The sequence below is a fragment of the Periplaneta americana genome, chromosome 1 (assembly GCF_040183065.1).
Source record: "Periplaneta americana isolate PAMFEO1 chromosome 1, P.americana_PAMFEO1_priV1, whole genome shotgun sequence".
Taxonomy (NCBI): Eukaryota; Metazoa; Arthropoda; class Insecta; order Blattodea; family Blattidae; genus Periplaneta; species Periplaneta americana.
In genome coordinates this window covers 137,510,475-137,527,839 of record NC_091117.1, presented here as the reverse complement: position 1 = coordinate 137,527,839, position 17,365 = coordinate 137,510,475, and the positions used below count along the sequence as shown (strand labels likewise).

At 33.5% G+C, this 17,365-nt stretch overlaps 1 protein-coding gene across 2 annotated transcripts in view; it reads left to right on the top strand.

Annotated features, from left to right (window-relative positions):
* LOC138701275 (ras-related protein Rap-1) overlaps positions 1-17,365 on the top strand; it is a 718,590-nt gene that overhangs the window by 571,121 nt on the left and 130,104 nt on the right. The window contains exon 1 of one of the 2 annotated variants that reach the window (XM_069828008.1): positions 8,125-8,226. The exons of the other annotated variant lie outside the window; for it this stretch is intronic. The gene's annotated coding sequence lies outside the window, so the exon portion shown is untranslated. Of the gene's footprint in view, positions 1-8,124; positions 8,227-17,365 lie in introns of those variants that run through there. 2 annotated transcript variants of the gene reach the window in all.

The window sequence follows — 17,365 nt, the reverse complement described above, 5'->3', positions numbered from 1 at the left end:
GGACAGCTAGTACTAGAAACCGCGGAATCTTTATATTATGATTTTATGTCATGATTAAGATCAGAATTTTTTTATCAAAACAACTCAAATGACTTTTCAAGAAATCTGCTTCAGGATTTCATAACTATTTTCAAAATACACATTAAGATTAAGGATTTTGTAAATGCAGGTATTTCAGAAACAAAATTTTTCAACAAATAAGTGTGCTTAAAGCAGTGTTTGTATATTATATTTGAAACTATAGGTTAAGAACTGGTAAAACTCCGTTGTAGGAGGTTACTAAACCTTACCGCTGCGCTGGAGGCGGAGTCGGAATTTCCCTCCATTAATCTGAACCATTGTCGCTACTGATTGACAAGTCATCTGATGCATCACTGCTATCAGTTAAACATTTTCTTAACGAAATTATTCTCTCAGTTTCAGTGTCTATTACATTAGCACTAGAAAAATATTGTTCTTTGTTACTTTTAATGTCCGCAACACATTTCTTCCCCTTGTCTTTTACATATTCTGCGAAAAGGCGGCAACACAATCGTTCCTTTACGTTAAGTGGGGACTCAATTTCTGTCACAAAAATCTAATTGAAAAGACTGGAGACAACTGACTAAGTCTGTCCCTTTAAGTAACTGAAACCAATCAAAACAATAAATGCTTATTTTTAAAGCATGGTTGGGTTTTGAAGGCAAATAATGTTTATGTACTCGCTAGGTACTTGACGGACCGCGAGCAGTCAGACATAAACTTAACAAGTGATGATATCTTGTTGACTCATTCTATTAACATGGGGTTCTTTTCAACATAAAGTAGAATCTATTTAGACGATTTCATACACTGCAACTACCCACTTATCTCTTCAAGAAAAAAAGCTTATCGTTGATCAGTTTTCTACTTCAAAAACATATTTTCCCCACACTATAGTAGTATGAAACAAATCTCAATTAAGAAGTCTTACATTTGTTATATTGCGGTGACTCAAACATCTTTAAAATAATCTGCAAACAATAATGTTCAACATGCTTTTTTTCCTTATTAGAATCTGACTACTACTTTTTGAGTTATTATGAAGTATAAAAGATTCGAAAATATTCTGCTTCACTGAAAGCCTACGTAAGTAACGCCTTCTCCCGTTATTGGCTGACAATTAAGAAGAAAGACGTGAATAGTATATTGTGTCACTCTTTAAGATTAACGCATGCGCAGACCGACGGAGTTTTCTAAGTTGTTCCCCTATAGTCGTTTCATACTTTTGCTAAGGCTACGAAAATGCTTAATTATTTATTACAACATTCAGACTCAAAAAACACTTTTTGCAAATATCGATAACATTCCAAATAATTTGAAATATCCATATTCAGTTACTGCACATGTTTGAATGCGCTACTTAATGGAATACTTAAGGAGATTTCCATAGGAAAAATCTAATAATGTCTTAATATAGTCTATATGAAAAGTGCTCCATTTGTCGCTTTCATGCTAGAGTCTGTCCGTTCTTAGTTAGGTAGTAATGTAAACATTACCCACGTCTCAGTGGCCACAAGACATTCTACTCACAGATAAATGTTGTACAACCTGAATCAATGTATGTATATCATTAGTCTATACATAGAATTTTAGGGAAAATGAAAATTTTGTTCCTCTATGAAAATGAAAAAAATAATTGTTAGAGATCTTTAAGTTTCATGAAAATTGAACGCTATTCATAGGGTTATAAAGTACCTAAAATGCCATAAAATGATTGTTAGGCGTAATTGCTCGAAATTTCCCCTAAATGCCTAAATCAATTTAAAATATCATTGTTTTATATTCTTATTCACTTCCTCGTACATGTTGGCAATACTGATGATCTGTTAGAGATAGAGATAGAGAGAGAGCTCTATCATTTTGTGTAGAGAAGTTTTAAATGGTAGGAAATTATCCTGCGCGATGGTACAATAATGCCGGAAGACGAGGCGATTCTTTCATATAAGACGAACAGGGGTAAGTGAAACCCATAAATTTAATAGTTAAACTTTGACATTTAATAACTTGCTGAACTCAAATTAAAATTTCAACAGGTGACCGTCAATACCTTACCTAACTATGGTGGAAAGGAAAAAAAAAATTACGTTATTAAGTTGAGATTCACGAACGCAAAACATATTTGTCGGCTCATAGGTTACATTTTCCTCCAGTGCTGGGGCTATTGTAACACAGTACCTTACTTCAGCACAGATCAGAATCTTGGTGAAAGTAGATATGAAAGAACATTACATTTTGTATAGTATGAGAATTTTATATTTTGGGTATTTAATACACTGCAAAAGTTTAAATGACAAAATGATACACAAACTAAATAAAAAGTATTCTTTATGTTCAATAACTTTTGCTCAAGACAAATTGAAAGAATCAAAGAACACATAGAATCAGAATTTTATATTTTGGAGAATATATGTGAAGTAGCTTCTAGTAGCATTAACATTCGATAGTTGGCGTCATTTTACAAACTCGCTTTTTTGCAGTTAATGGCATGAGTTATACTTGCCCCATATTTACATTTACTCCTGTTCACATTATGCCTATGTAAATCAGCGGTGACCAAAGTGGGTGTCTTGATTACATCGTGTAATCACAGACATTCAAACGGGTACGAGGAGTTTCCTGTACATTGCTGTGTGTTTCTTTCACGTACTGAAGACAAGCAGTGGCGGTATCATGTCGCTTTACAAACTCTGTCTCTGTAAGCAGTAAGAGGTGGTTTCGCAAAAAGTGAGAAGAACTTTTTTGTTGTTCTGTCGGGCAAAATATAATATGTTACTTTGCTCAACGGTTCAATTAATTATTGCCACGCTGAATTATTATTATTATTATTATTATTACTATTTTTATTATTACTGACCACTACGTAGGCCTATGTGTTTCTATAATTCTTCTGTACGTGCATGAATATTGATATTTTTTAATCTTCTCCTTAGAAGGATAAAATTAGTAGGTTTTATCTCAATTTTAATCTTTTTAATCTGTAGATGAGGGTAACTATTTATTAGTTATTCATTTAATAATAATATTGTAGAAAAAATTATTCAATATTATGCGCCAATGAACTATTAAACGCCAGGAACTGACATGTCTTAAATCATAGCCAGGAAGAGAAAGATGAAATAAATGTTTAAAGAATATATTAATAAATTATTTAGAAAAACATAAAATCCTCTCTAAAAATCAGTTTGGTTTCCGCAATAATATTTCTACTGATGATGCTCTTATTAATGTTACTGGAAAAATTATCAATGAACTAGATATGGGAAACAAATGTTTGGGTATTTTCTTGGATCTACGGAAAGCTTTTGACACTATCAATCATAATTTACTTTTGGACAAACTACATACTATTAGAGTTAGAGGTATAGTTTTAAAATTATTGCAATCATATTTTAGTAACAGAAGGCAAATGACCAAAATGGAAGATCAATTTAGTGAATACAAATGTATTGATATAGATGTACCGCAAGGAACAATTTTGGGACCTATTTTATTTCTAATATATGTTAATGACCTGCTAAATATAAATTTAGAAAAATTTAATGGATCTATATATTCATATGCGGATGATACAGTAGTTATTTTCAGTGGTTTTTCTTGGCAAGAAGCACATAGAAATGCTAAGATAGATGCTAATATTGTTAGAAAATGGCTTAATTCCAACTTCCTTTCTTTAAATATATCTAAATCAACTTTAGTTCCTTTTTCGTTAACAGCTGCCAGTGTTCAAAATTTAAAATTTATCAATGAATATAGACTAATAATATACAGTGAAAATTGTTTAGATCCCAAAAGTTGTAAATATCCACAAGTGAAAGAAGCCACATATGTCAAATATCTGGGTATCATTATTGATCAGAATTTAAAATGGCCTCATCACATTACTTATCTTTGTAAGAGGCTTCGTAAAACACTATATAAATTCGTTAATCTTCGATGTTACTTACCCATTAGAGTTCTACGAAACGTTTATTTGGCCATTATTCAGTCTATCATTCAATATGGTATAATTGTTTGGGGTGGAAGTACAAAAATTAATCTTAGTCCGTTAAATTTACTACAAAAACGAATAATTAAAATTTTCTTGAAGAAACGTTTCGATTATCCAACTAAATTAATTTATTCTGAATTTAATGTATTTAATGTTGAACAAATTTATAAGTATGCGCTGTTAAAATTTTATTATACATATCGTAATAAGTTTGTATTACAGACACATAATTATGACACAAGACGAAATATTAATTTAACATTAGTAGAACCTAAATGCCTCACATCTGCTGGTCTAAAGCATAGCATTAATTTCGGCCCTCGGTTGCACAATGCTTTAACTACGAGGCGCATCCAGAAAGTAAGTTTCCCGATTTTTTCCCTTGAAAGTAAACGTAATTAGCCGTGTCAATTGCGCATGCGTCACAGATCTATGACGTATCAATCATATGCCAGCCGGACCGGTCCCGCCTGGTGCCAGTAGCGTGGCAGCAGTGGTCCGAAATGGAAGCTCTTATTCCTTCTCCCGCCGCCTGCGAGGTTCGGTCGGTGATAAAGTTCTTTAATGCACAAAGCATTGCGCCAATTGAAATTCATCGGCAGCTCTGTCAGGTCTGTGGGCCGAACCCCCTCTCTCTCTCTCCGTCTCTCCCCCTCTCTCTCCCCCCTCCCCTCCCCTGCCTTCTCCCTTCCCTCTCCTCTCCCTCCTTTCCCTCTCCCCTTCCCCTCCTCATCTCCTCCCCCTCCCTCTCCCTCTCTCTCTCTCTCCCTTTCCCCCCCCCTCTCTCTCTCTCTCTCTCTCGAAAGTCCTGTCCTCCGATGAGCGTTTTGCCAACGACGAAGAGCTGAAGACGTCTGTCACACGCTGGTTCCATTCACAGGCGGCAGAGTTCTACTACAGAGGGATACAAAAGTTGATCCCACGATACGACAAGTGTCTCAATTCTGATGGTGGCTATGTTGAAAAATAGCTGAAACATTGCTGTACCTGTTGCCAATAAATGTTTTCCTGAAAGTGTGTGTTCTTTTTTTGTTTTAAATAGGGAAGCTTACTTTCTAGATGTGCCTCGTATATTACACCCAGAACTTCTAACATATAACCCACTAACATATAACAAGAAAATTATAAACGTGTTAATATCTTCAATTTGATAATAAATTTATAGCCTATGTGTATGAATTAATCAACCTATATTATATTTGTATTCTATAATTTTGAAATATATATTAGTCCTAATTTTCACGTGCGATATTATTCTTCTCTAGTGTAATTTAAATTTTAGTTCCTATTTTATTTTACTTATTTATTATTATTATAATTTTTTTATTTTCTATATTTCTCTTATATTAATATTGTATTATATAATTTCTGTAACTGTAATTTTAATTCTATTTCCTATTTTATTTTATATTCTCTTATAGGCCTATTAATATTTTATCTGAACTGCGACCGAACACGAGCGCTGCTGATTCGGTCTCAAATTTTGTTAATACTACTGTATCTTCTGTTTTATATTGTTTGTATTATTTTGTTTCTATTTCTCTTGTTTGTTTGTAATTATATTCTTTAAATTATAAAAAAATAAAAAATAAAAAAAAATAAATGTAAGGAAGTCAGCTACCTAGTGGGGTTTGAAATATCTCGCGTTCTAAAGCCTTTTAATAGAATAGAATTTCTCAAAAGAGTAATGATTAAAATAGCTTAAATAACTTGTCCATAAGAAGTTTTTAATTTTGGAAAACTAGGAATTTCTCGACTAAGTATTGAGAGAAGAAAAGTCCTGATTATATTCAAGAGGAAGGTTAAAAAAGAAGCAAGAAAAATCGTGCATTATTCACTGGTTCTTGATGACAGCAGTGACATTACTTATACAGCAAAGCTTGAGATTTTTATCCGCGGGACTGATCAAGATGTTAGTACAGGAACCACCACTGGTTGTAGTTTTCATGCCAAGTACCTTTCCTCCGTCTCCTTATTTCATAGGCTGTCTGTCGCATGTAATCACTGCAGCTCGAGTTTTGGTCACTGCTGATATAAATGAAATCTCAGATTATGAATATGTAAATAGCAAGTCCTATTGTAGGAACAAATGACTTTGATGAAATCATAGCGATGTATTCTACAGTTAATTATAAACAAAAATGATTACGCAATTGAATGTCAATAACATAAGAAAAAATAAAATTATTTAATTATTTATTTTTTTGTATGTATCTGAAAGGTTAGTACGCCATATTTAGTGTATTTTATTGTAGCCTTTCAAAATAGAAAGAAATGCTTAGAACGACTAATTTTAGTGAATTAAAAACTAATTTAATGAGACTATTTTAGGCGCCTAAATCTGCAGTTTTAGTACCAAAAATGCGAATTATAATCATTGGGCTAGTTATTTTTATTCTGACGTATACATGTCTGGTTGTTGGCGGGTGGATACAATTCGTTTTGTTTACATTGGGACACATTCTAAAAGTGATCGGAGTATAGTGACTTCCTTGTGATTATGGAGCAGTCTTTCCCAGCACCGTCTTTTCCTAGAGAATTCGAATCACCAACTCTATCTGCTTGAAACGGGCATTACGCAATTTTCAATTTTTTTATATACGTATTATAGGCCAGCATAGAAAATAAGAGGCATAGCATTTGATTTCAAGCTGATATTGACACATAGTTGAGTGACAGGTCACATATGTCTGTGCCATATAATTGCACGTCAGTTCAAGCCGGATTCTCGTAGTGCAAACTGTTCGTGAGGAAAACGTTAAGTGAAGATTGCATCATTATTTTATTATGAATATCAACAGTTTTTCTCTACAGTAATCTCCCTAAAGGTTTCTATTTATCTAGAGAAAATCAAAAGTCGAGAGAGATTTAATTGACTATTTCACGATTAGAATAAAGTATATTAAGATTAGAAGCAATAAAGTACTCTAATACAATAAAACATTAGTTGACTTACTAAAATTCTGTTTCACTAATGTTAGCTTCGTCTGATGGGTATATTTTCTTTATGTATTTTCGGTAGTGTGTTTAGTTTATGTGCTTCTTGTTTGATTGGTTTTAGTTGTTGTTCCATGTTGCTTGGAATTGTGTGTTTGTTTTTGTTATGTTGTGGTAGTGTGTTGTGGGGTCGTTTTTGAGTTCTGTTACGTTGCTTTCCTTGAAACATGTTTCTATTTTATTGTGTGTATCTTGTTTGTGTAGGATTACTGTGCAATTATCTTTGTCTGCTTTGATGAAAGTTAGGTTATCTTCTTATGTTATTATTGGCACAGATACGTAGATGGCATACTAATACTATAAAAAGGAAACAAAAAGATAGATCCAAAACCTGCATCACCACAAACAAAATACACCCAAAGTTACACTACACATTAGAAACTGAAAACAACAAAGCCATAAATTTTCTAGACATTACAATAACAAAAGTCGACAACAAACACACATTCAAAATATACAGAAAACCCACAACAAGAACAACAACACACATACACAACACATCCCATCATCCAACACAACAAAAACAAGCTGCATTCCGAACAATGGTACACAGACTACTCAACATACCAATGAGCCATCAAGACTACAAAGAAGAGCTAAACACAATCAAATACATAGCACAAGAAAACGGATATAACCCTAACATAATAGACAACATAATAAGAAACACGAAACAAAATAATACATGATAATCCGGCATTGAAGGTACGACATTAATCAACGTCGAATTTGTTTTTCATTAGAAGGAATAAACTTATTATTTATAAAAGTGATGAAGAAATACTGAAATATTAATTTCAAGATAAACAGTGGTCGTCGTAATTGATTCAATTAATTATCCACAACAGGTCGTACAAAATATTCTGGGAATGAAAAAATATATTTTATGGGACTTCGTCAGCTCGGCACTGAAGCTACGACATTCAATCAATGTCGAATTTGTTTTTCACTAGAAAGAATAAAGAATTCAACCAAGAATGCAGGTGATTAAATATGGTGACGCAAGCTGGCGGTGTGTCACACATTCATTCTAAGTCGTGTGTGAAAACAAACACACGATAAATAAATTACCCGAAGCAGATGTTGTGTGCCTGTATGCTGGTGCAGGTCTCATTTCAACGAGTTGGCAAGGCGAACTAACGGTGCAAACGTGTAGTAGTTTTTCAATCAAGAACAGTGTGAGTTTTAGTGCCTTCACCACGTATTTGTTCGTTAAGGGGGTATGTACAACTTTCGCTACTATAAATTTGGTAAAATTAAAAATTTAATTTCTACATATCCTGAAATAATATGGTAGATAAAATTGATTAGTCAATATTTCTATATTCATAAATAATCCAAAAAAAATTGTTGTTGTTTAGTCAACTGTCCGAAGACAGGTTTGAACCTCAAAAGTGACACCAATAAGTCATCACTCATGAGGCAACTAAGACAGGAGATAATGGGGTAGGGTGGCCAGTTTATTTCCCTCTCCATTGCATACATCGCTGACTAGTAACATATAACACTAATCAGACTTCAGATATACACAAACAATTTCCTTCTCCGACACATATTGTCAAGTGGGATGTACTGTCTAAAAATAAATGTAGCCTACATATTAGCCAGAATGTCAATCAGAAGTACCTACTTTTATTGTTAAACTTAATTATATTTTTAAATTTTAGGTACATTTTATGCAGAGAAAATTGGTTTCGCTGACATCTTCTACAATTGTGAATATGTTTAATGTTTTCTCCTCTATTTCATTCATGAGTGTGTTAATAAATCCTGCCAGTATCATTTGAATATAAATAAGAATATTTTTTGCGATTTTTGTAATCAATGGTAAAATTTAATTTTTCTTCCATACACAATCATTAATTAAAAAATAACTTGAAATGATGAAACAGTGCTAAAAGCAGCATTTGTTCTCCAGTATGAAATACACTTGCATGCAAGATTTCATGAAGTTATAAAAAAATGGAAGTTACGATAAAACGCATTTGGAAAACTTCAAAAAGAGCGACAAACTTACCGAAGATGAGAAGTTCTGTCCATATTTAAATGGCCAACTCAATTGACATAGTCTCACGTTTTAGGTCGTTAAGTCGAAAATTTTAGAGATGTTTAAAACATTTTTTCACCATACTATTGAGGAAAGTCCATTCAACGAAAAGGAAAAACAAACACATTTGTTCGACTTCAGAAGGTATATAAGCTCCCTTAAATCGCTAATATAAATACATACAGCGCTCAAAAGTATTTTGTAGTTAAGGTTTTATGTTGTCAGTACTGTTTGCATGCAGCTACAACAACGCAAAGCACACAGCTGTGTCATTCTATGAGTATCGTCACGTTGCTGTGGTTACGTATTGTTATGCCCCGCTAATTTAAGGGATAAATTACGGTGGTCAAACATAGCAATGTCATGCACTTCATAGCAAGTTTTACGGACAGAACCATGTATGCGCAAGTCCTTGACCAACTGTATGCGTTTGCATATAAGGCTGGTATTCATAGTCGACACTTTCGATTAAAGTGTCCTTTGGAAGACGCAAAGTATCACTTTTCCGTTGCACAGCCGACACTTTGGTGCAAAGGAACACTTTGGATGAAAGTATAGTTCCGACCACACTTTGAGCCGAAAGTGGCACTTTGTATAAAAATGGCGAACGTCTTGGAAGTTGTCGAACTATTAGAACGTGCGGAAGAGATGGCACAATTAGTGGACAATGTACAAATTAGAGATAGGCCTAAAGACAATCCCGTGGAATTTTATAATGATATAGAATTTAAAAAAACGGTTCCGATTTGATAAAGAAACTTATTGAGATTGCTTACATTTTCGATGACTGGTTGACAAAAACGAATAATAGACGTTTGCCAGTGCCTCCAATAATACAGTTATTGACTGCATTAAAATTCTGTGCTACAGATATGTACCATACATTAATATATATAATATTATAGTTCAGGTATTTCTGTAGTAACATTCGTATATTTATAACCTCAATTTGATGAAGTGATATGTAGGTAGATATGCGTATATAACCAATTTTTATTACTGAAACGAATTTTTTAACTTAAATAATATTAAACTAACTTCAATCTAATGAAGGCATAATTATCTTAAATTAGCATTGAGAGACCTCACGTGCCTGCCTTCTAAGCAGATTCCATAATTATATTGGGTTTAAAATGATTTTGATTTTTGTTGACTACCTGTATTTTGAGATAAGATTTATCATGATGTTGATATAATCATTACTGTTTTGATACCGGTAATATATATTTTCACGCCGGTAAGCAATACATCTACTGTCTCTAGTTCATGTGCAGTCATAACCTCACCATGAAAAGAGATCTCATACTATTAGGCCTAATTTTGTTTTGCATTGTAGAAACATTTGGCATTCAAAATATTCCTGAAGAGCAGGCAATAATGGCAACGAGAGAGAGAGAAAATAGTAGAAGTAGTCGTAATAATAATAATAATAATAATAATAATAATAATAATAATAATAATAATAATAATAATAATAATAATAATAGCAGTAGTAATGTGTTTATCTCATTCTTTTTTTACTTCTATTCACTATTCACGAAAAAGACAAAAATGAAAATAACGGAAATAACACGACATATCAATGAAGCAGATACGTATAAAACCTAACCTAATGATATAAATTTAATAATTATATATATATATATATATATATATAATATATACACAAAACTTAACCTACTCAGTCCAACTTAACCTAACTATATAAACTAATAGAAGATATGTAGGCTACAAAAATCTAACCGAACTGTATAAATCAGTGGAACGCATACATACAAAATCTAACTTAGCGACATAAATCAATGAAAAAGATATGTACAGAACCTAATCTAACTATATAAATTAATGGATCAGTTATGTACTGTACAAAAACTAACCTAATTTCACCAGCAGTATCACTAACTATTTAATAAATTTAATAAAATGTTATGTATCTGAACTGACTGAAATAATCTAAACTATCGGCAACAAAAACTAGAAACTGAAATAAAACAACTTTAAATATATATTTTCTTCCTCGCTCAATCAATAGGCTCCCAATTCAAATCACAAGCATTGTAATTTGTAGGTTATACGTCATTAATTTGTTATTGTTTGTTCACTTGTTTTGAAAGGCATTGTGGGACTTCTATTACCAACCAAATTGTAACTCTACACTTTGCTGGCGTAAAGTGACACTTTGTGAAGTGCACTTCTTCAATCGTCTATGAATAGCACTAATATGAAAGAGCCAATTTCGTCAAAAGTGTCACTTTGCAAAGTGGTGATATAAAGTGTCGACTATGAATACCAGCCTAAGACGCGAACATATGGACTCGCATTGTCCAGGAGAACGCGATGTCAGCATTTCCCACAGCTTTATCCTCCACGCGCAAGGACGCGTGCGTGATTAGATTGTTCCATAGTCCTCTCTTGCTTTGAAACCCATATTGAGAACCAGCTGATCGCAGGAAATCCCATGATTTTTCTGTATGTTAAATTAACGCAAACCCAGCGTTTGCATTGAGAGTAAAACTGGCATATGCGAGGTACATCTCAGTAGTATTCACGCTATTTTTCGCGGCCCGGATAGCGTCATGACGCTACCGACATGATAAAAATCACGATCACTACGGGCGCGGTCTCATTCGGCCCATTCGTCTTTCAAGTGTTCACTTCGAACAGATCAGTCAGTTTTGTGACCGCAAGACGGTGAGAAGCATGTAGGTCAACCAATCGAAGCCAGGACCATGGCGTCCGCCATCGTCAACACTACTTTCGTCTTGTGTACTGTAAGTTATAATATTTCATCATATACCAATTGCTACTAGTGTCGAGAGAGATATACTAAATGTTACTAGTGTCAGAGTAATTTACCACATAGAATATAATAAGGAAATATCAGTGCTTGAAATTCAGTGAAATGTGTATATTTCAAAGTTCTACTTCGAACGCATTTATTTAAGACGTAATGGATTATTCCGAGGTTTTTGAATAGTACTACCTCACGAGATATTTTGATGGGCAATATTATTATCAGTATTCGGTAATCCAAGCCGAATGGTACCCGAGTGAACAAACGCCTTTGTAGGTAAATTCTTTAAATGATTTTGCATTGTTTTACGAAGTTTGTTCGACTAATTGCACCTTACGTAACCAAGTTGACGCACTGAAGTTTCCATATTATTTCACTGTTTAATCAATTGCATTCAAATATAATCAATGATTTATTTTCCATTTTGTTTTCATTTAAACTCATGTAACTGAGTAGGTATACCAAGTAGGTATATCCTAGATTCTCTTTTATTGCTTAAGTAGAGTAAAGTAAAATAAAGTAAAGTAAAGTAAAGTAAAGTAAAATAAAGTGAAATAACAAGAAACATACATAACTCACTAGACCTGTTAAACATTCTGCAACTTTTCATAACATAGCTAAATCTATAAGTCATGTATATTAGAAAGTTTTACAATATATTATAATATAACCAGTGAAGTGATTTATTTGATTTGATTAAGCTGATATTCTTCCAGCCTGATCCAACCTGTGACCCTGTTCTTGAATACGCAGTACCTAGTTAAGAAAATAGCTCGACCATTACCATCCTGAAATATCCTGACGTAAACATAACAAACTGGTGTCAGAAATATCTTGACAAAAGTAATGATCGGTAGGGCAGAACCACAACATAATAATTTTGATGTCAGAATTTAATCATAACTTAACAAAGTTGTGCCCAACAACAAGCAGGCACAACAACAATTTGGTGCCAGAAGTGGCACAACCACAACAGTATTTACGAAACAGGCAAGTTCATATAAAAACAATATAAATGTATATTCCATAGCTCATAAGTATTTTGTGGTTTGATTTGGTGACGTAGTATATATTAAATATTGGTGTTTAGGTATTTCGGCAGTGCTTGTTTATTTGTACAAACCTTTGCAAGCATGCCAAAACAAAAGTAATACTCTGTAGATGTGAGACAAGCTGCTTTAAACACTATGAAGAGGGAAAATCGCAGTCTAGCGTTGCTAAATATTTTGGTAGGCCTATACCACAACAACTCATAAGTGTGTTGAGTCGACGGCAAAAACAAGAAGGGTCAGTAGACAATAAGCCAAGGTCTTTCGTCCTCGAAAAACAGTAGTGAGGGAGGACAGAATCATTTGTAAGTAGTCGGTTGTTGATCCACGAAAATCGGCCCGACAAATTAGGGATGATGTAGAGCAGCACCATGGACTGGACCTACATGCCTCTACTGTGAAACATCACCTACTAGCTGGTGATTTATATGGTAGACGACCATCACGAAAACCACCCATAAATCCAAAAAATAGAAAGACCAGATCAGAATTTATAAAAATGTATCAAACATGGAATACTACAGACTGGTATAAGGTGTTATAGAGTGATGAGAGTAAATTTAATTTATTTTCTTCTGTTGGTGTGTAGTATGTACGTGGACCAAAAAAACCAAAGAGACAACAAAAAATACCAAGTACCGACTATTAAGCACGGTGGTGGTAGCATCATGATGTGGGGATATTTTTTCTAGAATTTGAGTTGGTCCTCTCATCAAAATAGAAGGGAATATGGATCGTTTCTTGTATAGTGACATTTTAGAAAAATAATATGAAGAGTCCACTGCAAGAATGATGGATGTCACTTTCTTGTCGAAAATGAACCAAGACTGTCAATGCATAGCTTAAGACATATAGAATATGCATAGAGAGTTATATGGCATTAACACTGATAGTCATTGTCCAGTAATGATCGGAAAATCACAGAAGCTTTGAGCGCTAAGCATTTCAAACTTTCAATTGCTTCTCCTGCAAAATGTATTCCAAATGACATCCATCATTCTTGCAGTGGACCCTTCATATGGTTCCACATGGGAACAAGAATATGACACGTAAATGAATTTTCGTACGACAAAGATCCAAAACACACTTCCAGTCATTTAAAAAATTATTTTCACATAAAAAATCAAACTTCTGGATTGGCCAAGCCGGAGTCCGGATCTTAATCCTGAATTGGACTAACGTGTTCGTCGTAGAAGTTACACAAATAAGGATCAGTTGTTTGGAAGAATAGTCACAACTTCCACTCGAGCGATTGCAAAATCTTGCGGATTCAATGCCAAACAGATGTGCTGCTGTGATCACAGCTCGGGAGTATGCAACGAAATACTGATTTTTTTTTTCTCAGATACCAGAATATTTTTGTTTTATTATTACATACTTGAACTTACAAATTACTTTTGATCCAAAAGAAATTTCAATTATTTTTTTACGCAAGATAACTCTATTTAAATTAAATGTATTTTCGTACTAAATTGATTATAAATACATGCTTCTCAATGTCCACACCTGTGGAGTACCAGCTAAAGCGTCTGGCCATGAAACTAGGTGGCCCGGGTTCGATTTCCGGTCGGGGTAAGTTTCCTGGTTGAGGTTTTTTCCGGGGTTTTCCCTCAACCCAATATCAGCAAATGCTGGGTAACTTTCGGTGCTGGACCCCGGACTCATTTCACCGGCATTATCACCTTCATCTCATTCAAATGCTAAATAACCTAAGACGTTGAAAAAGCGTCGTAAAATAACCTAATAAAATAAATAAATACTTCTCAATTATCCACTGGCATTTTTTTCTATTCAATATTTATCTTTATGCAATTGTGACATGCTTTCTACAAAATACATTTGAGCGCTACTGTAGAATAAGCAAATAGACAGACAGACAGACAGACAGACAGACAGACAGACAGACAGACAGACAGACAGACAGACAGACAGACAGACAGACAGACAGACAGATAGATAGATAGATAGATAGATAGATAGATAGATAGATAGATAGATAGATAGATAGATAGATAGATAGATAGATAGATAGATAGATAGATAGATAGATAGATAGATAGATAGATAGATAGATAGATAGATAGATAGATAGATAGATAGATAGATAGACAGACAGACAGACAGATTTATTCTTTACATAATATTCTTACATTTGCTTTATAGCATAGAATAAAGAACATGTCCAATTTTTACGTTTAACAAAATGCAATAAATATAAAATGCAAATATTAAATATGTACAGAAATAATACCTTAATAGCAATAATATTTTATACAATGTAATATGTTTACCATTTAATAGTATTATAATATCTACACAGTACTGTGAAATATCAAGAATTCATCTACTGAATAGAAAGTGTGAGATATTAAGTAATTTTTTAGTTTTACCTTAAATAAAGCAGGGTTTTGGCTATGATTCTTAATGTCTTCAGGAAGACTATTGAACATTTTTATCGCCATGTAACGTACTCCCCTTTGAAAGCTTGATAAATTTGATGATGGCGTATGAAAATCATTCTTTTGCGGGTATTTATACTATGTATGGCTGAGTTAGTTGGAAAATTTTCTTTATTACATAAGAGGGAATTTATTGTAGAGTATATGTATTGATTTGTTAAGGTTACAATCTCTATTTTTTTTTAAATAATCTACATGATTCTCTAGCCTTTGCTCCAACTATTATTCTAATGGCTCTTTTTTGTAATAAGAATATCTTTTCCCTATATGCAGAATTTCCCCAAAATATTATTCCGTAGGACATAATGGAATGAAAATAGGCAAAATATATTGTCTTTAAGATACTGCTGTTTAGAAATTGTTGTAAGGACCTAATTGCGATGTATGCTGAGCTAAGTTTGGGGGTTATTTCTTTGATATGATTTTTCCAATGTACTGTATTATTAATATGCAAACCAGGAAATTTGGTTGTTGATGTTTCTGGTAGAGGTATATTGTTGATAGTTGTGTCCAATGTTTCAGAGATTAAATCTGAAGTGGCTTTAAATTGAATTATGTTATTTTTATTAATGTTTAATGCTAGTTTATTGGTTGTAAACCAGTCATAAATTTTGAGGAGAATTATTTCTCTTTTATATTTGAATGTGGCAATGTTCTTGTCTGTAATTATGATACTTGTGTCATCTGCAAATAGTATAGGATAATCTATTCCTTTTATTATGGGGCCAAGGTCATTTATAAAAATTAGAAAAAGAAGAGGCCCTAATATAGATCCTTGTGGGACCCCTGTATGAACATTTCCCCATGTTGAAGAAGATTTAAAGGAGTTACTAAATGTGTTGATTTCCACTTTTTGTTTTCTGTTTAGGAGATATGATTCAAACCACTGATATTCTATGCGTTTAATACCATAGTATTCTAATTTTTGCCGTAGAATTTTATGGTTAATACAATCAAAAGCTTTGGAGAGATCACAGAATATCCCTCCTACTTGTAATTTTTTATTAATAGCTTCCAGAATTTTATCAGTTAAATTAAACGTCGCTTGCTCAGTTGATTTATTCTTTCTGAATCCAAATTGTTCCGGAATGAGAATGTTGTATCTATCAAGATGATGATATAGTCTCTTATATATAACTTTTTCGAAGACCTTTGAGAAGACTGAGAAAATTAAATTAATAGGTAACCCAAGTCTGTAATATTTACTTAATTTTAAATTTATCTTACTATAGTTGAGTGAAAGTACCGTATTACATAAAGGATGATAAAAATTACTTACTTACTTACTTACTTGCAAATGGCTTTTAAGGAACCCGAAGGTTCATTACCGCCCTCACATAAGCCCGCCATCGGTCCCTATCCTGTGCAAGATTAATCCAGTCTCTATCATCATATCCCACCTCCCTCAAATCCATTTTAATATTATCCTCCCATCTACGTCTCGGCCTCCCCAAAGGTCTTTTTCCCTCCGGTCTCCCAATTAACACTCTATATGCATTTCTGGATTCGCCCATACGTGCTACATGCCCTGCCCATCTCAAACGTCTGGAATTAATGTTCCTAATTATGTCAGGTGAAGAATACAATGCGTACAGTTCTGCGTTGTGTAACTTTCTCCATTCTCCTGTAACTTCATCCCGCTTAGCCCCAAATAGTTTCCTAAGTACCTTATTCTCAAACACCCTTAACCTATGTTCCTCTCTCAGAGTGAGAGTCCAAGTTTTACAACCGGTAATATAACTGTTTTATAAATTCTAATTTTCGGTTTTTTTGACAGCAGACCAAACGATAAAAGCTTCTCAACCGAATAATAACATGCATTTCCCATATTTATTCTGCGTTTAATTTCCTCCCGAGTGTCATTCATATTTGTAACTGTTGCTCCAAGATATTTGAATTTTTCCACCCCTTCGAAGGATAAATCTCCAATTTTTATATTTCCATTTCGTACAATATTCTGGTCACGAGACATAATCATATACTTAGTCTTTTCGGGATTTACTTCCAAAC